Raw genomic sequence first — 22,424 nt, forward strand, 5'->3', positions numbered from 1 at the left:
TTTGGTTTTGGAACCCAAAGGGTACTTCTAGGGATGACTTGGTTACATCGGCAATACTTTGCCTTGAACAATGTATTAATGTGCAAGATAAAAACATTGACATCTCAATGGAGTCTTTCTTACCAGGGGACGGGAGTGAGCATTGGCTTAGACCTCAAGAGAATACAATCAAGGTCAATGTTGATGCATATTTATTTTCTGACCCTATGCGTTATAGCTACAATTTTGTTGCCATAAGTTCAGATGGTCACTTGGTTGAAGCAAAAGCAGTGTGCAAATAGGGACAAATCCAACATGAGGTGGTCGAAGCAATTTGGATGAAGGAGGCTCTGAGTTGGGTGCAGGGTCAGCATGAGTGGTGTTTTGTTATTGAGACTGGCTGCCTTAGTGTAATTCAAGCTTTGAGGAGCTCAACGCTGGTGATTTCTTATTTTGGTGTGGTCATTCAAGATTGTAAGTTCTTGCTATCTGATTTACATAATGTTTTGCCGTTTATTGTTAAACTCTTTGCAAATAGAGTTGCTCATTACTTGGCATAAGCATCCTATGTTATTTCTGAGCGTAGTTTTAGAGAGTAATGCTCCATCTGAGTTTAGTGTTGTATTGCTAAATGATATTTCTTAATGAAATTTATACTTTCATCCAAAAATATATTATACACAGAGTGATATTTTTAAGATATGAATGTATTGAAGACTATATTTTGCAACAAGTTGGATGATAAATTTTTTACTAGTTGTTTGCTGAGAAATTTGGCAAAGATTCACTTATAGATGATTTTCATGATATGCAAAAAAGATGATTTGCATAAATTATAAATGTGATAATGTATTTTGAAATATTTTTTTAATATTTAATAAATGTGGAACCAAATAGGAATGTCTTAGATGGGAATCTGTTAATTAATTATTATTAGATAAGAAATATATATTGAGTAATTCTATAGTAGAGGCGTCAATTTTTCCCCTGTCAGTAGGAACATCTTTGTTTTTGACACATGAAGAAATTATAACCAAATTTTTTTATATGACAGTGTATATTGTAGTTATATTAGACATTCCAACAGTTTTCGTGAAATTTCGAATATTTTACGGTGTCGAAAACAAAACTCAAACTGTCAGTTGTATGCATGCTTATTTTTTTATACTCGTGCAACTAACTATTTTGAATCCTAATTTTGGTATCGTAAATTATTCATCATTTCACAAAAATTAGTGGGATGTCTGATATAACCACGATGTATATCATCATATAAAAAAAATTGGGTTATAATTTTTCCTGATGCCAAAAAGAATACATCTCTATCAATAGGGGCAAAATTGATGTTTCTGCTGTAGAATTTCCCCATTTGTAAAATATATATTAGAGTAAATTGCAGCTAAAATCATTAATATTTTCAAAATGTTATACTTTTATACCTAATCTTTTTTTGTGGTAAATACTCTTAATGTCTTAAAAAATGTTGTATTTTTATACCCAAACTTTTTTGTGGCAGCAAATATACCAAATGTTTTCAAAATGTTACACTTTAATACTTATTTTTTATTATTATTTTGAGAAATAATAGAAAAGTGAAAGAAAATATATGTTTATAATTTTAAATTATTTTTACCTTCTTATTCTTTCTCAAAATAATAAAAAAAATCATTTAAAATTTTAAAATTAATCAAAATAATTAAAACTTGTTTTTCCCTTCACTTTTTTTTAAAACTTATATTTTAAATTGATAGAAAAATATAAGTTTTCAATTAATTTTATTAATTTTCATAAAATATTATTATTTTTTAATTTATAATAGTTATTCTGAAAAAGAATAAGAATAAGAAAATAATTTAAAATTTAAAAAATAATTAAAAACATATATTTTCCTTTCACTTTCTTAAAATTTCTCAAAATAATACAAAATATTATGTATATTTACTGCAAAAAAAATTAGTATGAAAGTGTAACATTTTGAAAACAATGAATATATTTACCACAAAAAGAAAATTGAGTATAAAAATATAATATTTTGAAAACATTAATTATTTTAACCACATTTTACTATATACATTTATATATTATTTATAAGTAGCAAGGGAGGAATGTTTTTGGATGATCTCTCGTATAAATTCGATACCCGCCTGAAGAACATGTATAATTAGTGATCTAGTTGGTGTTGGTGGTGAAGTAGTGAAGAAAACGCACCATAAAGACTAGATTGGAAGAGAAGATATGCCTTGGGAATTTTCATGTCACTTTCTTTCTACTATGAATATGATTTCATATCTTTTCAAAAAAAAAGAAAGAATATGACCTCATACAAAAGATATCACTGTCCCTCAACTTTTTGTGATTATATTCCTTTCAATTTTACTTCTTTCTTCTCTTCTTTTATCTAATTTATTTTTTTGTGCTTTTAAAAAGTTATGTCTATGGAATAATTGGTTTTTTAATTAGTTAAAACTCAATAGAAATAAAAGATCTCAGTTTTTTATTTATTACTGAAATCTCACCAATTCACATTATTTGATAAAACAAAATCGAGCAAAACCTTTTAAATTAAATTAATTATTAATAACTTTTATTAAATAAATAATTCTGATAGAAATGTTGCAATCTTATGAAAATTTTGGTATTTCAGACCTGAACTTAGCTTTTGTAAAATTAAAATTCCTAGTCATAAGTTTAATAAATATTACAAAGCTTTTTAGATAATACTAATATTGCTCGGCCACTATAATTTTATTAATTCACTTTGCTTTTTGTTTTGTATCCTGCCAAATGTTGTAATAAATATTGAATAAAAATTTCTATTTTTATTACAGTGTAATCCATACACCTAACCACATTGTAGTAATCTATGACTACTATGTCACTATTAGTGGAAACCACTGTTTTAAAAAACAGTGTCATGTCGGGGTGTTTGGTATAGGTTAAAGTGAAGTTGAGAATAAGAATCTAAAATACTTCCCATGTTTGGTTCAAATTTTTAGAAATAAAGTTAATAATTTTCGTGGGCACCACATATATTTTAAAGATAAAGTGAACTATTTTATACACTTGAGTTTAATATTAATTGTTATATTATTTTATAATATAATGTAATGTTATATTATTTTATAATATAATGTTTTAGATTAAATAAATGTGACAAAGAGTGCCACATATTATAACATATAAAAGAGAGTCACAGTATTTAGATACATGTGAATATCCAAATATGTAACATATTTGGTATTACAAATTCAGTTACAAATTTGTAACTTCCAAATATTGCCCATTATTGTGTAGATTTGTTGTTACACAATATTGAGATGAATTTCCTAAAGCCATATATGAAATGGCTGTTAGAGACATGATTTTAACCCCAATAATGTATTTTGGGGGTTACAAAATCAATTGGGAGTGGATTGGAACCGTTTGGAAAAACAACACATTTTTGTGTGCTAAAATTAGTCAGTGGTCGTGGCCTGGGGAACAAAGACCAGTGGCTGCGGCCACAAAGGCTGACTGACCAATTTTTTCAGTTTTTTCAAACCTTGTTGAACGGCCCCAAAAACACAAATAACTATCAAATCTCATTTTTAATTCCATAAACATCCAATTAATCATTGGTAGCCATGGGGGTCGGTGGAATTTGAAATTCAAATGATGTCTCTAAACTCTATAAATAGGAGCTTATTTCTCACTTGTTTGACACAATTTTCTATCCATTAGAGTACTTGCCTAGAAAACACCTAGATACTTTATAATTCCATAAAACTATTTCCAAAAATTTGTAAGAGTTCCCTTAGTACTTGAGTTATGGGGAAATAAGCTTTTGGACATAGGTTTCAAACCTTGTTCAAATTGGTGATCCCCAACACTTTTCACTTTGGTTGTGTGAGTGAGAGTTTCTTGTTTTTGTTCTTGTTCTTGTTCTTACATTTTCTACTATTGATTTTCTTCTTATTCCTCTTGTCTTATTTACTTGTATTTCATGTTTAAGAGTTGTAATCTTTCATTTCTTTTGTTACAAGCACTTTTATTTTATTTGTATCTTTTTGTTTAGAGTTGTATTTCTCCATTATCTTCTTCTAATTCTTCTCTTATTTATTTGTATTTTCAGTCATAGAGTTGTAACATCATTTAATCAATCTTGTTTATTTGTATTATTTTGTCTAGACTTGTAATATTTCTTATCATTTCCATTGATACAACATATATTTTACCAACATTCAAAACCTTAACTCTTGTTTGTTTCAATGGAAGGTAAGACTATCGAAATCATGAACCAAGACCTAGTGAAGTTGGATAGATTTGATGGATCCAATTGAACTAGGTGGTAAGACAAGGTAAGTGTAATTGTATACACTATTTTTTATAATAGTGATGAAATTTTATTTCATGTATTAGCGTGTTTTCAAATGTTGATATATGAATAATTGTATAAATGTTAACATGTTAATACAATATAAGATATATTGTAACATAGTTCACACATCTATTTGTGAAAGTTAATGTGTAATTCGTATAAGTGAACTTTTGGCAAGCTCTACATAATCTAGGGATTGTTACTCTTATGTATGTTATATGTGAGGTAGTAGTACATATATTGACACAAAATTATGTTTTGAGAATTTATAATGCATGATAATTAGGTAGTTTTTGACATGTCTATATATTGATTTTGTGAATCAATAGAATATATCAATATGTAGATATGTGAATTATTATATGATATTTGTGATATACTTACAATATAATTATGAGATTCAAAATGCATGCTAATATGATGGATATATGTTGACAAATTATGTGAAATTTCTTTGAGACTTAATTATGTTAATATATAAAAGTATATTGATATACACATGAGAATTATTATGATTATTATGGTGTGCCATATAATATGATTATTAAGGTAATAATATAAATACGTTATATCCTATATTATTGGAATGTGATGAGTTACCATTTATTTGGTAAATAAAGAGAATTATTTGAGAAAATAAAATTTCTCATTTAAGTGTTGACATCTCAACTTATGAGATAAGAAAATATGAACCTAAGGGGGTCACGTCTTTTGATAAGTGTCTTGCTATTGCAAGAAAATGGATTAAGGGGATCCAAAATTATGGGATGACACATTGATTTATAGGCTTGGAGTCTAAAGAGTGGTCAAAAGAGAAAATATTTGAGAATTATTTAGTAACAATAATTCTTAAATATTCAATGTCTCAATGAGGAGACATTGCAAAATTGGAGAAGCAATTTTGAATCTTCACACCAATGGTGAATAATATTGAAGAGGATTTTATTCATTTGTTGTTAAAGATTGTGATATATTTAAATTAATCTCAATGAGGGGATAATTTTTAAACCAAAACATTAGAAATCAAAGTGTTTAAATAAATCATTGAGGATTTATTTTCTTTGATTTAAGTGCTTAAAAATTGACATCTTCAAATTGATTTTGATAAAAAAAATCAATGGATGTCAAAATGAGGTTTTCAAAAGAATCTCAGAGAGACTCTTAAAAAAATGTACAAAAGTTGTTTAAGTAATTTTGAGATTATTTGGACATCTAAAAGCGAAATTAGTGATTATTTGCTTGAAACATTTTCACATGGTATTTATATCTTCAAATGAGTTATGGAGGGGAAGAAAACCCAACATATGATACTTCAAAGTGTGGGGGTGTCTTGCATATTGCAAGAAAAACGAACCTAATAGAACAAAGTTAGGTTCACGAGCCATAAAGTGTGCTTTTGTTGGTTATGCCAACAATAGTAAAGCTTATAGGCTATTAGACTTAGAGTCTAATGTTATGATTGAATCTTGAGAAGTTGAATTCTTTGATAGCATGTTATGTGACAACAATTCTCAAGCTTCAACTGTTAATCCTTATTGGCATTTTTATAGAAATATCTTTTTCTTAAAAGATAAAATTGGTTGAATTAGTTGTTTCCCTTTATTATAATATTCGGAAATGTTTGTTTCCCTTTATTATAATTTTCGGAATTGTTTGGTTTCCTTTATTGATTTTTTCGGAAAACCACTTTCCTTTTGTGTGAATTTTGGACAATAATGTGCTTCCTTATTTAGCCTATATTGTCTCATTTTGTTTATAAAGGAAACAAAGGTCATTGCAAATATTCTGTACTTACCCAAAGTTATTATTGGATTATTTGCTGATGTATTTTCGTGCAGCTCAAGGATTACAATCAGGAAACTGGTTTTTAATATCATTAATTATTGTTTCCTTTTTGAGCTTGTTTTGATCCAACACAGGTCTGAGCTGTCCCCTCCGATATCGCATCTGTCGGATCAGCATCTTCTAAATAAGGAAACTCTTCGACAATCAAGAATATCTTCTGTGATTCTTGCCTTTATTAGAATAATTCTTTCTCTGCCTTTGTGAGCACGAAAAAGACTCTATAAATAGGGCTCTAAAGGCAGTGAGAAAGATGAACTCTTTGGTGCATTATCTGTGAGCTTTATTGTAATATTTGAGAGTTCTTCTTTGTATTCAAGATCATAAGTATTCACGTGATCTTGTTGAATTATGTGTGTTTAGTTTTAAGTGGTGAGCTTATATCATGTTCATGAGTGAATACACATTGTAATTTGAACACAGCGTTTGTAGTCTTCGGGAGAAGATCTTTTACAAAGCCTTGCGTCGGGAGGATGCAAGCACTCGCTGACCATTGAAGGGAGTTCAAGTGGTTGAGCGTTTCAATCAAAATCAGATTAGTGAAGAGAAGTACAACAAGTTGCGGCAAATCTCAAGAGGGAGTCTTGTTTTGTTTAAGTCAATGTTTTTGTACTTGTGATTCTTTATTAATTGGTTTTATTCTCTGGGCGTGGCCCCAAGGATTAGGTTATCTGAAAGGATTTCTGAACCTTGTAAAAATTCGCTGTGTTCTTTATTGTTTTTGCACTATCTTTTTATTGTGTTCAGTTTCTGTCGTGACAAGTTTGGTTTCTGTCCCGACAGAACTGTAATCTGTGTAAACAGTTAATTACCATTCCGCACTTTAATTAATTTACTTGGTTTAATTAATTTGGTAATTACTAAAAACGGAATTTCATCAACATCTCTAAAAGAGAATTTGTTATATGAGAACAATTCTCAAGCATCTACATCCAAAAATAATTCTCAAGAGGAGAAATCTCAAAGGAATGTAGAGCAACCCATTGAACTTAGAAGACGTCAAAGGGTTAAAAAGGAGAAAAGTCTAGAATTTGATGAAATAGATTATCAACGAATTTCTTTCTACATGGTAGAAGGAAGTAGAGAGGAAGTCATTAGGAAAATTCCTATTGTACTTCTTGTTGATGATGACCCTAAGACTTATAGAGAAGTCATGCAATCAAAAGATGGTGCCTTTTGGAAAGTAGTCATCAATGATGAGATGGATTCCATTCTTTCCAACAACACTTGGGAATTGGTAGACCTCCCACCAGGGTCTAAGCCAATTGGGTGTAAGTGGATATTTAGGAGAAAATACCACACTGATGGCACTATCCAAACCTTTAAAGCTAGATTAGTAGCTAAAGGGTTTAGGCAAAAAGAGAGTATCGATTATTTCGATACCTATGTGCCTGTTGCAAGAACAACTTCTATAAGAATTTTGTTCACTTTGGCTTCTATACAAAACTTGCATGTTCATCAAATGGATATCAAAACGACATTCCTTAATGTTGACCTCAATGAGGAGGTCTATATGGAACAACCCGAATGGTTTGTCCTACCAAGATATGAACATAAAGTATGTACAATTGTAAAATCCTTGTATGGATTGAAACAAGCTCCTAAGAAATGGCATGAGAAATTTGATCAAGCCATCATGTCTAATGGGTTTAGGCATAACAATGGAGACAAGTGTTTGTATTCCAAAACTTGTAAGTGGTATATGATTATTGTTTGCTTATATGTGGATGACATGCTTATTCTAAGTGATAGCATGAAAAGGATAGAAGAAACACAGAGGTTTCTATCATCAACCTTCAAGATGAAAGATCTTGGAGAAGTTGACACCATACTTGGTATCAAAGTGAAGAAACATAGTGGGGGTTTTGCGTTAGGGCAAGACCACTATGTTGAGAAAGTATTGAACAAATTTAACCATCTCAAGGTTAAAGATGTCAATACTCCATTCGATCATAGTGTAAATCTAGAGAAGAATGAAGGAAGAGTGGTGTCTCAATTGGAGTACGCTAGTGCTATAGGGAGTCTTATGTACGCTGCCCAATGTACTAGACCTAATATAGCATTTGCGGTAAGTAAACTTATTAGGTTTACAAGTAATCCAAGTGTGGATCACTGGAAGGCTATTGAGAGAGTCCTAGGTTATCTCAAGAAAACCAAAGGACTAAGCCTTCACTACTCCAAATTTCCTTCAATCTTAGAAGGATATACAGGTGTAAGCTGGATATCCAATCTTGGGGACAACTTGTCCACTATTGGTTTGGTATTTACACTTGGTGAGGGTGAAATTTCTTGGGGTTCCAAGAAACAAACCTGTATATATCATTTCACTATGGAAGCAGAGTTTATAGCTCTAGCTGTGTAATGACCCAACTAATTCTAGATTTCGGACCATTAATAACTACTATACATAAACATTAATCTTAAGAAAACATACATACGAAATAGTCATAACTTTATTAAAAACTATAAAGCAAAGATTAAAATACATAAAATTCAGGGTATGGTATGGGATCCCATTGTTTGAAAATAAAACATATCTTAAATCTTAAATAAATTCATTACAAGATCAGGTGCGGAAAATACATAGAAAATATAATTGAAATGACTAAAAACAACTCCGTCCTCGAATCATTCACGCAGTCCACCGAATATATTCTTCCTCAATACACAATCCCAAGCCGCCAAGAATCTTTCCGCCGCCATAATTATTTTCCTGCACATATAAAATAAAGGAATGAATCTAATGCCCAACAAGGAAAATCTACTAATAACATAAAATATATACATAAACTATATCATAAACATATACTATAAACATATATCACAATTCTAACCCATGTACATGGTAAATATTGGGGTTTGCTAACTAAGCAACTATAAGCCTCAAAATACAATGAGGTTTGCTAGCTAAGCAACTATAAGCCCCAAGAACATAAAAGTATTGGGGTTTGCTATTTAAGCAACTATAAGCCCCAAAACATATATATGTCATAACATATAAAAAAATATAATAGCATAATCATATAAGCATATAATAACTATCCTATTTTCCTTACCAAATACCGGGATGTGAGAACAAGGACGGGATTTTGGAACACTCTTAAAACCAATAATAGAAAGGTGATTATTTCCTAAAATAAAAGATGAAAAGAAATGAACTAAAACTACCGAGAAGATACTTATCGACAAGAAACCTCAAGTTCAAAGAACTTAGATGCCTAACCAAGAATTGAAAACAACGACTTAGGATTTGAGTAGAGAAAAACTATAAAAACATACATAAATGAACTAGGAATAGGAATACCTTAAAATGCACTATAACCGAACTACACCTCGATATAAAAAAACACAATAATAACCTTACTTCCTAAGTGTTTAATAAGCTTAAGATGATAAAGCTTATAACCCCAACCCAAGTGTTTAAAACTCTAAAGTAAACCTAGCTGCTTGAAGGCTCTGAACTCAGCTTGAAGAATGAAAGAAATGGCTGGGTACTAGGTCCTATTTATAGAGTTCAAAAATGAAAAGATCTTTCTTTTAGCTTGAATAAAATAATGACCATTTAATTGAAAAACATTTGAATAATCGTTCGCCAGAGGCTTGAGACTCGGTCAAAAAGATTATGAGGCTAGCTAAGAGGTTATGGGTTGAATTGATCTCGGTTTCAAAATTATTTAAAAACCTTGCCCTAGAGCCGATATATCGCCCATGGTAGGCGATATATCGCCTGGACTTATATTCCCGAGGCTCGTCAAAGTGTTCGTGCAAAGTTACGTGTTTTTCGATTCCCCGAGTGGCGATATATCTCCCCCTAGAGCTGCGATATATCGGCATAAGCTGAAATATTATACACGTAATTGCACTTTTTCAGTCTAATTTAAATTGAGTAAACAGCTTTAACTGAGTCCTATAACGATTTCAAAGCTGCTGGCAGACTTTGGGGTTTTCAAATATTCCTCTTATAAAACTATTCCTAAAAAATACTTAATTTCTTAATAAACATGCGCACGACAAGTGTCATCCTCTTATTGGGTCTATCTAAACCTTATAGTATAATAAATATCATCTTCATAATCAGCTATATTAATCAATCCTTATGTTATAATTAATATTCTTAAACTATAAGTTAAACTTATAAAATCTATAAGTGTTGCTATGAGTGTTCAACTAAGTCCCGGCTTGAACCGAAATCCACAGTAATAAACATACTACAATTATTACTAGCTGTTACTACTATCTAACTAGCTAAGAGATTTAGTGGCTACATTATCTCGTGGGATGTGACTTAAACTCCCTAAAGAGATTCACGATTGGTGGTAACCTATCTTAACACTAGTTATTTAACTAGTGTTAGGTTCAATAGGTAACAACAAGTCAGTCAAGTGAACATTAGTTGTACTCAAAACAAGTCTCATATGAGATGTTGAGTACTTGTGAGTTACCAAATTAAGGGTTAAAACTGAGAGATTATTTAATAGAATTCAATCTTGTAAAGACAAGTATTTTTGGTAACAAAATACTGTAAGAGTTCTACCTATATGGACCTAAGGGTGGTGCCGCCTCTCATGAGAATTGGGAGTATTCTCAAGAACGTCCATGAACGGAAAGTGCACATGGACATTAACGGTACAAAGCGAGACATAGAGGTCTCAAGTGAACATGGCAAAGGTGTGTGTGTTATCACTGATTTGTTATCATGAAAATATGGTCCCATGCCTAGTGCAACTAGATTTTCAACAAATTTTGTGATAATTACACTATAGTAAAGTTCAAGTTGAAAAATATTTTATTTTATGCACTAATGCAATGGCTTCTATAAAAGAGAGTTATTATTTAATCAAGTGGGGTATATGTTATATTTTGAAATATAATGTTGATTTATAAAATAAGTGTTACAATAGATAACTATTTAATCTTGTGGGGGAATGTTATATTATTTCATAATATAATGTTTTAGATTAAATAAATGTGACAAAGAGTGTCACATATTGTAACATATTTGGTGTTACAAATTCAGTTACAAATTTGTAACTTCCAAATATTGCACATTATTGTGTAGATTTGTTGTTACACAATACTGAGATGAATTTCTTAAAGTCATATATGAAATGGTTGTTAGAGATATGATTTTAACCCCAATAATGTGTTTTGAGGGTTACAAAATCAATTGGGAGTGGATTGGAACCGTTTGGAAAAACAACACATTTTTGTTTGCTGAAATTGGTCAATGGCCGCGGCTAGGGATGTTGGTGGCTGCGGCTTGAGGAACAGAGACCAGTGGCCGTGACCACTTATACTCCTGGCTGCAGCCACAAAGGCTGACTGACCAATTTTTTAGTTTTTTCCAACCTTTTTGAACGGCTCCAAAAACATAAATAACTCCAAAATCTCATTTTTAATTCCATAAACATCCAATTAATCATTGGTAACAGCCATGGGGTGGGTGGAATTTGAAATCCAAATAGTGTCTCTAAACTCTATAAATAGGAGCTTATTGCTCACTTGTTTGACACAATTTTTCTATCAATTAGAGTACTTGGCTAGAAAACACCTAGATACTTTATAATTCCATAAAACTATTTCCAAAAATTTGTAAGAGTTCCCTTAGTGCTTGAGTTATGGGGAAATAAGCTTTTGGACATAGGTTTCAAACCTTGTTCAAATTGGTGATCCCCAACACTTTTCACTTTGGTTGTGTGAGTGAGAGTTTCTTGTTTTTGTTCTTACATTTTCTACTATTGTTTTTCTTCTTATTCCTCTTGTCTTATTTACTTGCATTTCATGTTTAAGAGTTGTAATCTTTCATTTCTTTTGTTACAAACACTTTTATTTTATTTGTATCTTTTTGTTTAGAGTTGTATTTCTCTATTCTCTTTTTCTAATTATTCTCTTATTTATTTGTATTTTCAGTCATAGAGTTGTAACATCATTTAATCAATCTTGTTTATTTATATTAATTTGTCTAGCGTTGTAATATTTCTTACTATTTACATTGATACAACATATATTTTCCCAACATTAACTCCATTTGAAGTATCTCTACACTTTCCAAGATCACTCAACTATTCAAAACAAACACTCCCTAATGTTTGATTATATTTTTAAGTGCGAATATCATTAGGCTTAACTAATATTATATTAACTTTTAAACTTTCCATAAACTATTTATTTTCTTAATAATATAATAATATTTTATTTTTCTTAAATTATATCCATATTCCAAACGTGTAATTACTTTCACTTTATTTTATCTTCCTCTAAATCATCGTGTGATTTCTCTAACTTTCCTCAAATCTCTCTCTCTCTCTCTTTGTTTTTATATGTATTTTTATTCTTTTATTTTTGGTGGCTAGAAAGATTGGAGAGGGTCTGCTGCCATTAAGGAATTGGGACTAATCACAAGGTTGATGTTTAGAAGTATAATTTTTTTTTTCTTTTTTCTGGTAAAACAAGGCAGAGACTGCTCATTAAGGAATTGGGACTATCTGTTGGTGGAGGTTTGGAAAAGATAGAATATAACATAAAGAGCTAAAAACTACGGAGAGATTTTAAAAATAAAAATAAAAAAGATAAAAGATTTAAATACTGGCAATCAAAAAATTAGATTTTGAGGGAGAGAAAGATTAGACAATTATAGGATGAAGAGGGGAGTGAGATTGCAATCAACCAAAAGATATTTTAAAAATTACATAATTAAATTAGTTACTAAAATATAACTCTGAAATTTTCTACCTGAGTCTATTTTGTACTCTCTATATCATTTGATGACATGTATTATCTTTTAAATAAAGTTAATTTTAATAAAATAATTGAACATTATATTTTAATTTTATTATAATTATGCTCCCATCTAACACTTATTTTATTTGTAGAAATTAAATTAATGATGAATAAAAACATAATAACGGACAAAAATAACATAATAATTAATAAAAAGATGATAATTTTTTTCTAATTAATTTGTAGAGTTTATATAAGAAAAAAAATATTATTATGTAAAAATAGATTATTCTTTAAAAATAATATATAATAAGAATAATATATTAATTTAATATTAACTAACTAATAGATATCCACTAACAAACAACAACTAGGAAAACTTACTAAAAAAAAGCGAAACCTAAAAAAACAATTATATATATATATATATATCAATATATAAATCCATAATACGGTTATATTAATTTTAACCATTTGATCACTATTGAATGTTGTGAGTAATTCAATAATTGACTAAAAGTATTTAATGAGCATTAAGTAGTGACATATAACCAGATACTAATATAATCATATAACATTTGTTTAAATGTGTTGACCCGATTTTCACCAACAGTAAATTATGAAAATAGTTAAGATGGATTAGTGCTTACTGATAAACCGCAATAAAAAAATAATTCTTAAAAACACTAGAAAAGAAATATTAAGAATACTCGTCTTTTTTTACGTGGTTCGGTGGTTAAAATCCACCTAGTCCACGAGTCTGTATTATTACTATTTTCTCTCTCTAAATTTTGATAGAGTTTTTGTATTACAAAAATCCACACACCTCTCTCTATCCATGATCTTAGTATTTATAGAGAAAATCCATAGATAGGATAGGCACTGGGGTCATCACGTGAATCAAATCCCTAGTGTGACCTGTCTCACACTAATTATAATTATTACAATTTATCCTAAGGTATGGTCTAATCATTAGGTAAAAATGATCATGGATCCTCAGGGATAACTCGGACATGTGATGTCTGATCATGCACGATTATATTACATGTCCACGATTTCAGGGATTTGCGGATATGTTATGTCTGACCATGCACGTCCATATAATGTATCCAGGTTTATAAGGATCCAAGGATGCGGCAGATCTCTAGCGTACCCCAAGCTGAGTGCAGCGTCACCTCGTGTCTTCAGATGCTATGCTTTATAAACGTTTTCAGTTCGTGTCTATTGCTTTGTATTCACCAGCTCGTGCTACCTTCTCAAAGGAAATATGGACTTGTGGATCATCTATTACAGCTCTTGGCTAGCCAGCTGTATCCGAGCTGGCTAAAAGACTCGTGCTGAATTTTAGGACGTACATTTACCCCCCAAGTCCCTGCTCGTGTTCTATGACGTCATCTTCGGACTTACATGGCAGGGACTTTTAAACTTCTGTCGTGATTATCCAGGCTAGCCCATTACTCGAGTACTGGACACGCGGACTGCTACGATTTGCATGTATTCGGGTTTCGAGGACTACATTAATGGCTCGGCCAACTTATTGCCGCTGTTTCGTCTTTCGAAACACTATCCTCAGATCTTGGGCTGGTTTGATCGGAGGGTCCACGTTGTTTTATGCATTTTACGTATAAAAAGGGACAGGTTAATTTCACAGTTTACCACCATTCATTCAAAAAAATTTCTCATCTTCTTTCTTCTATGTTTTCATACCTTCTTCCTTTCCAAAGAAAAGAAGAGCTTTAAAAAACCCACTGTGCCCAAAATCTTTCGAAGACCCGGCCATTCAGCTGTCTAGGAGTGAGTTTTTCAAACTGTACGAAGCACACCTCTTGCATCGACGATCTTACTGTATGTCATAATATTCCTTATGGGTTCTTTCTTTATAAATTTTTGCATTTTGCTTTCCATTTTTCTTTCTGCTTCGCCGTAGACGATATTAGGGTGCCTTCTTGGTTTTTGGCACATAGATTTCAACTTTAGGGTTATACAAAAGGCTTTGAACTTCTCCTAACATTGTGGCACTTATGACATAGGATATTTTCTGGGTAGAATTGGTTAACTTTTAGAAAATACTCATTTGGTGCATAGAAGATGAATGGTTAGGGTTCAAAAAAGTGGGTTGCTTAGGGAACACGCTTTCTTTGGTGGATTTTCTTTAAACCACCTCCCAAGGACCATAGTGGCTGGATTTTCTGACACACGGATCCCTAAATGTCAGGGGTCTGTTGGGAAACCTAGGCGCGTAGCGTAGGTAGGGCGTGGCATCAAGTCGCGGGCTGAGATTACCTCAACTCGAGCAGTACAAGCACCAATCTTCCTTCGTGCTTTCTTGCCTTTATAAAAATGTTAGGTCGCCTACTAAGTGATTCATCGTTCTTGTTCTCTAGGCGATCTAATGGCACCCAAGAAAGGCAGATCCAAGAAGAGCTCAGCCGGCTCATCGTCTCAACAAGCCAACAAGGGAAAGGAGGTCGCCTCTGAATCCCTTATCCCTCAGTTTGGCCCCATGGTGGAGGAGGAGGTCGTGGTCGGACCTGACGCATTCTTCGAGACAGAGAAAATTGTCTCCAAGATCACAACCCAAGGGAGGGTCAACAAGATAATGTTGTCTCATAATCTTGAGGTCGGGTTTGGCGTCCTCATTGCTCGACCTCCATATGAAGGGGAACAGAGCTGTGTGCCACTCTAGGACGACTTTGCGGCCTGGAGTGATGATCACTTAAAGGCAGGGGCCTTCCTTCCCTTTGACCAATACTTCGGTGACTTCCTCAATTATGTGAAGCTAGCGCCGTTTCAGCTCCCCCCGAAGTCGTATCGACTGCTGGCGAGGTTGAAGTATCTTTTCTTGATGCACGAGTGGGAGGTCCCCACCCCGGCAGATATTCTTTACTTTTTCTACCTCAAAGCCAGCCTGGAACAACGAGGGCGAGGTGATGAGTTTTATTACTTGACTAGATTCCCGAACTTTCCCTCGGTCATCGAGCTCCCCATCCATCCCAACGACTATAAAGATTAATTCTTTATGTCAAATGGGTTCCGCAACTGCGAACATCGATACTTCAATCGTCCTCGTAAGTCTCCTTTCCTTTCTTAGCTCGTGAAATTATTCTCTTTGTATCTGGAGTTTTCTCCTGTGTATACTAACTGAGTAGTATTTTTCTGCAGCCATATTTATGAGGACGGACAAATCCGTGACCCTCGAGGGTCAATATGATACTCTATCGAGGCTTCCGCCTAGCGAGAAGGATTACCGCCAGCTCGTGTCCGACGACACGATGTTGGCGTGTAAGTTAATTACTGAAGGCCAAACTTTGGCCTTGAGAAGAACACAGGCTAACTTCCCGATAGTCTGCGAGCTCCCGCCTATCCCCAAAGGGGGTGCTGAGGCCGATGAAGGCGAGGAGCAAGAAGAAGACGAGGTACCTCTCATGCAGAAGAGGCGAGCTCTTGAGGCTGCTCAGGACCCTGATGTAGAGCGAGCTTCATAGGGGCAGCAGTCGGCCCCTTTGGCCAAGGTAACCCATACCCCTATAAAGACTTATATAGGGTTGTCGTCGACCTTAGGTTAGTTAGGTTTAATCTAAACCAGCTCATCCATCGCCACCCCAATGATCTCGACCGTAACATAACCTTGCTTCAGTGCGTGGATCACTTAGATTTACGTCACGGTATGGGCCATCCTAAAGGCACCGTAGTTGTAGATAACACCCTATCCTTTAGGTCAGTCTTTTTTGAAGAGTATGGAACCAATCTCAGGCCGTGGCCCTCTCTGCTCCAGGGTATCCTTGCCCCTGGACTTAGGCAATACGTAGAGGATTCCAGCCCCAAGATAGAACCTGATCCTGAACCTCCCCTAATTCAAAAAGTTGTAGACTTAGGCTCTTCCTCTCCTCTAGCGGTTCCAAGGCCGAAGGTCGTGGCAATAGACTCCTCCTCTTGCTCGGAGGGTAGGACTTTTTGTTATATCATAGACATGTTTTATGTAAACCGATGACCTTATATGTATTTTAACTTCCTTCCCATTCTTTTCAGGCGAGGAGATGGCACAGTCAGGGGTTCCCAATATCCGCACGATTTTCCAAGAGGGAAAATCCAGCTCGGGGCCAGTCGTAAAGAAGCCCCGGTATACAGCAAAGATTGTACCTCCTACGGAAGGGACGACCTCCAAATCTCTGGCTAAGGGGAAAAGCCAGAGCTCGACAACTCCAGCTGCTGAGGAGAAAAGAGGTCCGCCTCCTTCTCGGGTTGTATCCCCCCAAGTAACCAGAAAGTGAACTTTCTTGGTTGCTTGGACAAATGCTATCACACGAACTAATACATAAATGAACTACACAAAAGGCAAAAAAAAATGCACAATGATTCCTTCATTTCTTAATCGAACGACTTTTATAACTAAGCCTTACATAGATGGGTGGTATCATCATTGATAATACTTCTTTAGGTGCATAGCATTCCAAGCCCGTGGGACTGTTTCACTGTTAAGTCGAGCTAATTTGAAGGTTCCCTCATGTACAACCTCCACTATTTGATAGGGAATTTCCCAGCTCGAACCTAAAGCACTGTCTTTGGGGTCCTTGTTTGCCAAAAAGACCCTTCGGAGTACCAGGTCTCCCAAACCAAAGATATGCCTCCTAACCTTGGCATTAAAATACTGAGTGATATTTTGCTGGTAATGTGCGAGTTGTAGCTGCGAATCCTCTCGTTTTTCATCAATTATGTCGAGAGACGCACTGAGCAACTCATCATTCCGCTCCTGGTTGAATGTCTAGAGCCTGTGCATGGTTATCTTTGTTTCGACGGGAAGAACGACCTCACTTCCAAAAGTCAGGGAGAAAAAGGTGTGCCCCATAGAAGTTCGGTGGGAGGTTCGGTACGCCCACAGTACCTGCGGGAGCTGCTCAGGCCAGCCTCTCTTGTCCTCGTCTAACCTTTTCTTAAGGCTTGCTTTTAGGTTCTTATTCACAGAACAACTAAAGAGAAACTTTTAATTATGACGTGCCTCTCACAGAACTCAGTGAAGAGGTCACTATCGAACTGAGTTCGATTATCTGATACAATCTTCTTGGGCAGTCCAAATGGCACACAATACTCTTGACTACAAAGTCGATGACTCTTTTTGAGGTGATTGTTGCCAGGGGCTCGGCCTCCGCCCACTTCGGGAAATAATCAATGGCCACCACTACATAGCGAGCTCCTCCTTTTCCCGTAGGTAAAGCTCTTATTAAATCAATTCCCCATATTGCGAATGGTCATGCGAATGAGATCATTTTTAGCTCGACTGGTGGAGCTCGGGCGACTGTGGCGAATCGCTAACATTTGTCGCACTTTCGGACATAGGAGATGGAATCCTTTGCTAAAGTGGGCCAATAATATCCCTGCCTTAATATTTTTAAGGCCAGGTTTAGCTGCCCAGCATGATCCCCACAGAAGCCTTCATGCACCTCTTGTAAAATATTTTTGGCATCCTCTGGCAGAACACATCGTAGAAGAGGCAAGGAATGGCCACGTCGGTACAACGCTCCATCCACAATTATATACATTGGAGCTTGATAGAGTATCCTTCTCACATCTTTTCATTCATCAGGAAACTTCCATGTTTTAAGATACTCTATTATGGGGGTCATCCAGGTCGGCCTAGTGTCGATCATCTCTTCCTCCATTGTGCTTCCTGCCACGCTTGGGTTATTCAAGAATTCCACCGGTACTATGTTCAGAGTCTCAGCGTCTTTGGAGGTAGCAAGTCTCGCCAAAGTGTCAGCGTTGGTGTTCTGCTCGCGAGGGATTTGCTCGACTAGGCCATACTCAAATTTTGATAGCTCTTTCTTCACCTTGGCTAGGTAAGCTGCCATCTTGGCCCCCCCGCACTTGGTATTCTCCTGACACTTGATTTACCATGAGCTGGGAATCGCTGTAGCATTGGACGGCCCTGGCCTTCAATTCCTTTGCCACTCTAAGTTCGGCCAACAAAGCTTCGTATACGGCTTCGATGTTGGAGGCCTTGAATCCGAACTGTAGCGCGGAGTAGAATCGATGCCCATCTGGAGAGATCAATATGATCCCAGCCCCAGACTCATTCTCGTTAGATGAACCGTCCACGAATATTCTCCACAACGCCTGTACTGGTTCTCTCAAAAGCTCCTCCTGAAACCCGGTGCATTCAACCATGAAATCAGCCAGGGCTTGGCCTTTTATCGTAGTTCGTGGTAGGTACAGTATGTCGAACTGGCTGAGTTCGATTGCTCATTTTAAGAGATGTCTTGATGCTTCAGCCATCTGCAATACACGCCTTAAAGGTTGGTCGGTCATAACGTGGATTGAATGGAATTGGAAGTATGGCCTAAGCTTCTTGGAGACTAGAATAAGGCAAAACGCCATCTTTTCCATTAAGGGATACCGCGATTCAGCTCCGAGAAGTCTTTTGCTTATGTAGTATACCAGTTTTTGAACACGGTCTTTTTCTCGGTCCAGCACGGCATTAGCTGCATTTTTCGTAACAACCAGACAAAGGAAAAAAAAGGCTCTCCTACCGCTGGTTTAGACAATACTAGTGGCTCAGCCAAATGTGTTTTTAGATCGAGAAATGCATGTTTGCACTCCTCATTCCATTCAAACTTCTTATTTCCTCAGAGTAGGTTATAGAATGGCAGGCACTTGTCAGTGGACTTAGAAGTGAACCGATTAAGGGCTGCCACTCTTCCAGTCAAAATTTAGACATCTTTACGCGACCTAGGCGAAGGAATTTCTAATAACGATATGATTTTATCTAGGTTCGCCTCTATCCCCCTTGTGTTGACTATGAATCCCAGAAACTTTCCTGATGCCACTCCGAAAGTACACTTATGGGGATTCAACCTCATGTTATATTTCCTTAGGATCTGAAAACACTCATTCAGACCGAGAACATGGTTATCAGCAGTCTTAGATTTGACCAGCATATCATCAACATACACTTCCATATTTTTCCCGATCTGATCAACGAACATTTTATTGACCAATCGCTGGTAGGTAGCCCCAACATTCTTCAGCCTGAAGGGCATAAATTTATAACAGTAAACATTCGTTGGAGTCATAAAGCTAGTATGCTCCTGGTCCGTGGGGTTCACCGCGATTTGGTTATACCCAATTTACGCGTCCATGAAGGACATGAGCTCATGCCCTGCAGTGGCATCCACCAACTGATCAATCCTTGACAATGGGAAGCAATCCTTGGGACAAGCTTTGTTTAGGTCGGAGAAATCGATGCAGGTCTGCCACTTTCCATTCGGCTTTGGGACCAGGACATGATTTGCGACCCAGATCGGATATTTAGCCTCGCGAATAAACTCGCATTTGAATAGTCGAGCTACTTCTTCTTCCAATGCCTCAGCTTGGGTTATACCCAGACGCCTTTGTTTTTAGGATTTCGCAGGCACAGTTGTATCCAAGTTCAGGGTGTACATGATCACACTCGGGCTTATCCTTACCGTGTCTTCATGAGACCAGGCGAAAACATCTAGATTTCCTTGTAAAAAATTTATCAACTCCGCCTTCCTCTCCTCGTCAAGGTTTCTCGCGAGCTTGACGACTCTCAAAGCATCTTTGGGATCGATGTTTACCTCTTCGAGCTCTTCAATAGCTTGAAGCTCAAGTCTATCTTTGCCTACTCGCGGATCAATATCATCACTTGGGGTAATATCCCTGCCATTGGCTTGCTGAGGTTCTTCCATTCCAAGAGCAGCCTTTACTCCATGGGATTCCTCGCCTTCGTCCTGTATGGCCATCGTTTGCTGCCCGGGTTATGGTTTTCCCTTCAAAGAAAGGCTGTAGCATTCCCTGGCAGCAAGCTGATCGCCTCGAACAATGCATATCCCCATAGATGAGGGGAACTTGATCACAAGGTGGTAGACAGAGGTTATGGCTTCGAATGCCATCAACGTAGGTCGGCCTAAAATTGCATCGTACGCGGTTGGACAATCGACGACCACAAACTCGAGAAGCTTGGAAATAGTCTGTGGTCCTTCACCCAAGGTTATCACTAACTCGATTGTTCCGATAGCTGCCGACCCCTCACTGGAAAACCCATACAACATCATGGAGGTTGCCTTCAACTCAGCTACATACAATCTCATTTTTTCTAGTGTGAACCTGAATAGTAGGTTCACGGAACTTCCATTATCCATTAGTGTCCTCCTAACTCTCTGGTTGGCGAGTTGAACGGTTACGACTAGAGGATCGTTATGCGGGAATTGGACATGGCTAGCAACTTCTTCAGTAAAACTGATTGGTTATTTTTCCAATCGTTGTTGCTTAGATAAACGCTGCTCCGGGACAAACTCAACTCCGTTGTGAGATCTCAGCTCATTGATATACCTATTCTGGGAACCTTTGCTCGTGCCTGCCAAATGAGGGCCACCGGAGATGGTTGTTATCTCTCCCCCTGTTATCGGAGGAGGGATATCCTGATTCACCTGAGCTCCGGTCTGATTCGCTAGGGCCTTCGGAGCTGATGGAATGTTTTGTCCAGCGAGCTGACCGAGAGTTATTCAATTCCGGGCATATTGAGCCAAAGGTCTTGTGACGACCCTAAGGTAGGGTACGTCTGCCACATACTCATAATTCCAGGGTTTACGAGTATGTTAGGCACTTGACCAAATGAATTAAATAAAATGATACTAAGAAATACATAAAAATTTAAAACTTTTATATAAACTTATTAATACAAATTATTACACGTATGAATACTTTAAGTTTAATGTAGCAATATGAAAAACCCTAAACCACTATTGCATTGCTACTGAGTCCGTGCTCCACAAGTTGCTCAACATCTAAAGCCACACTTGGAAAAATGTTGAAAAATAACATAATGAGCTAACGCTTAGTAAGCAAATCTCATGCATACACATACACATGAATGACGTGAGTTTGAAGTACACATATACTAATATGTTGACTTATATACTTATGCATTACATTTATTGCTCATGCACTTTCAAACTTTACTTTTATGCTCTTTCTTTTACTTTCACATTTTTATGGGCTCAATTTCACATGTGCACACTATTTGATTCGGCCAATGTCTGCAGGGCTTATTACACATATCATATAGAATTCCACGGGTTCTCCTCCAGCTAGCCATCATCACAGCTAGGCTCATCATAACACTCATTTCATCGTTGTCATAGATGTCATACTTATTACACATATGGAGGAGAAAGACGGGAACATGGCAAACATATCTAAATGGTCAACTCTGACCTAGCCCACACTAGTGGGTAGCCACTATAAGTCTTATAGACCTCCGTCTTCTTTGCTGAACTTACTTAATTGCGTCATCGAAATAATGGCACCCTTTTTAAACATCGTATTATCACTTTGCTTAAGTCTTGTGTCATTAAAATGTTTAATTTTACATAAGACTTTTCAAGGCATTTCATAACTTTTCTCATATTCTTATGCATGGTCTTATATCACATAATAATGTATCACATAACTGTACATGCCATGCATAAATGTAGATGTTGAAATGCCAATGTTCATGTTCATGATTCAT

This window comes from Humulus lupulus, chromosome X (genome assembly GCF_963169125.1).
Source record: "Humulus lupulus chromosome X, drHumLupu1.1, whole genome shotgun sequence".
Classification (NCBI taxonomy): Eukaryota; Viridiplantae; Streptophyta; class Magnoliopsida; order Rosales; family Cannabaceae; genus Humulus; species Humulus lupulus.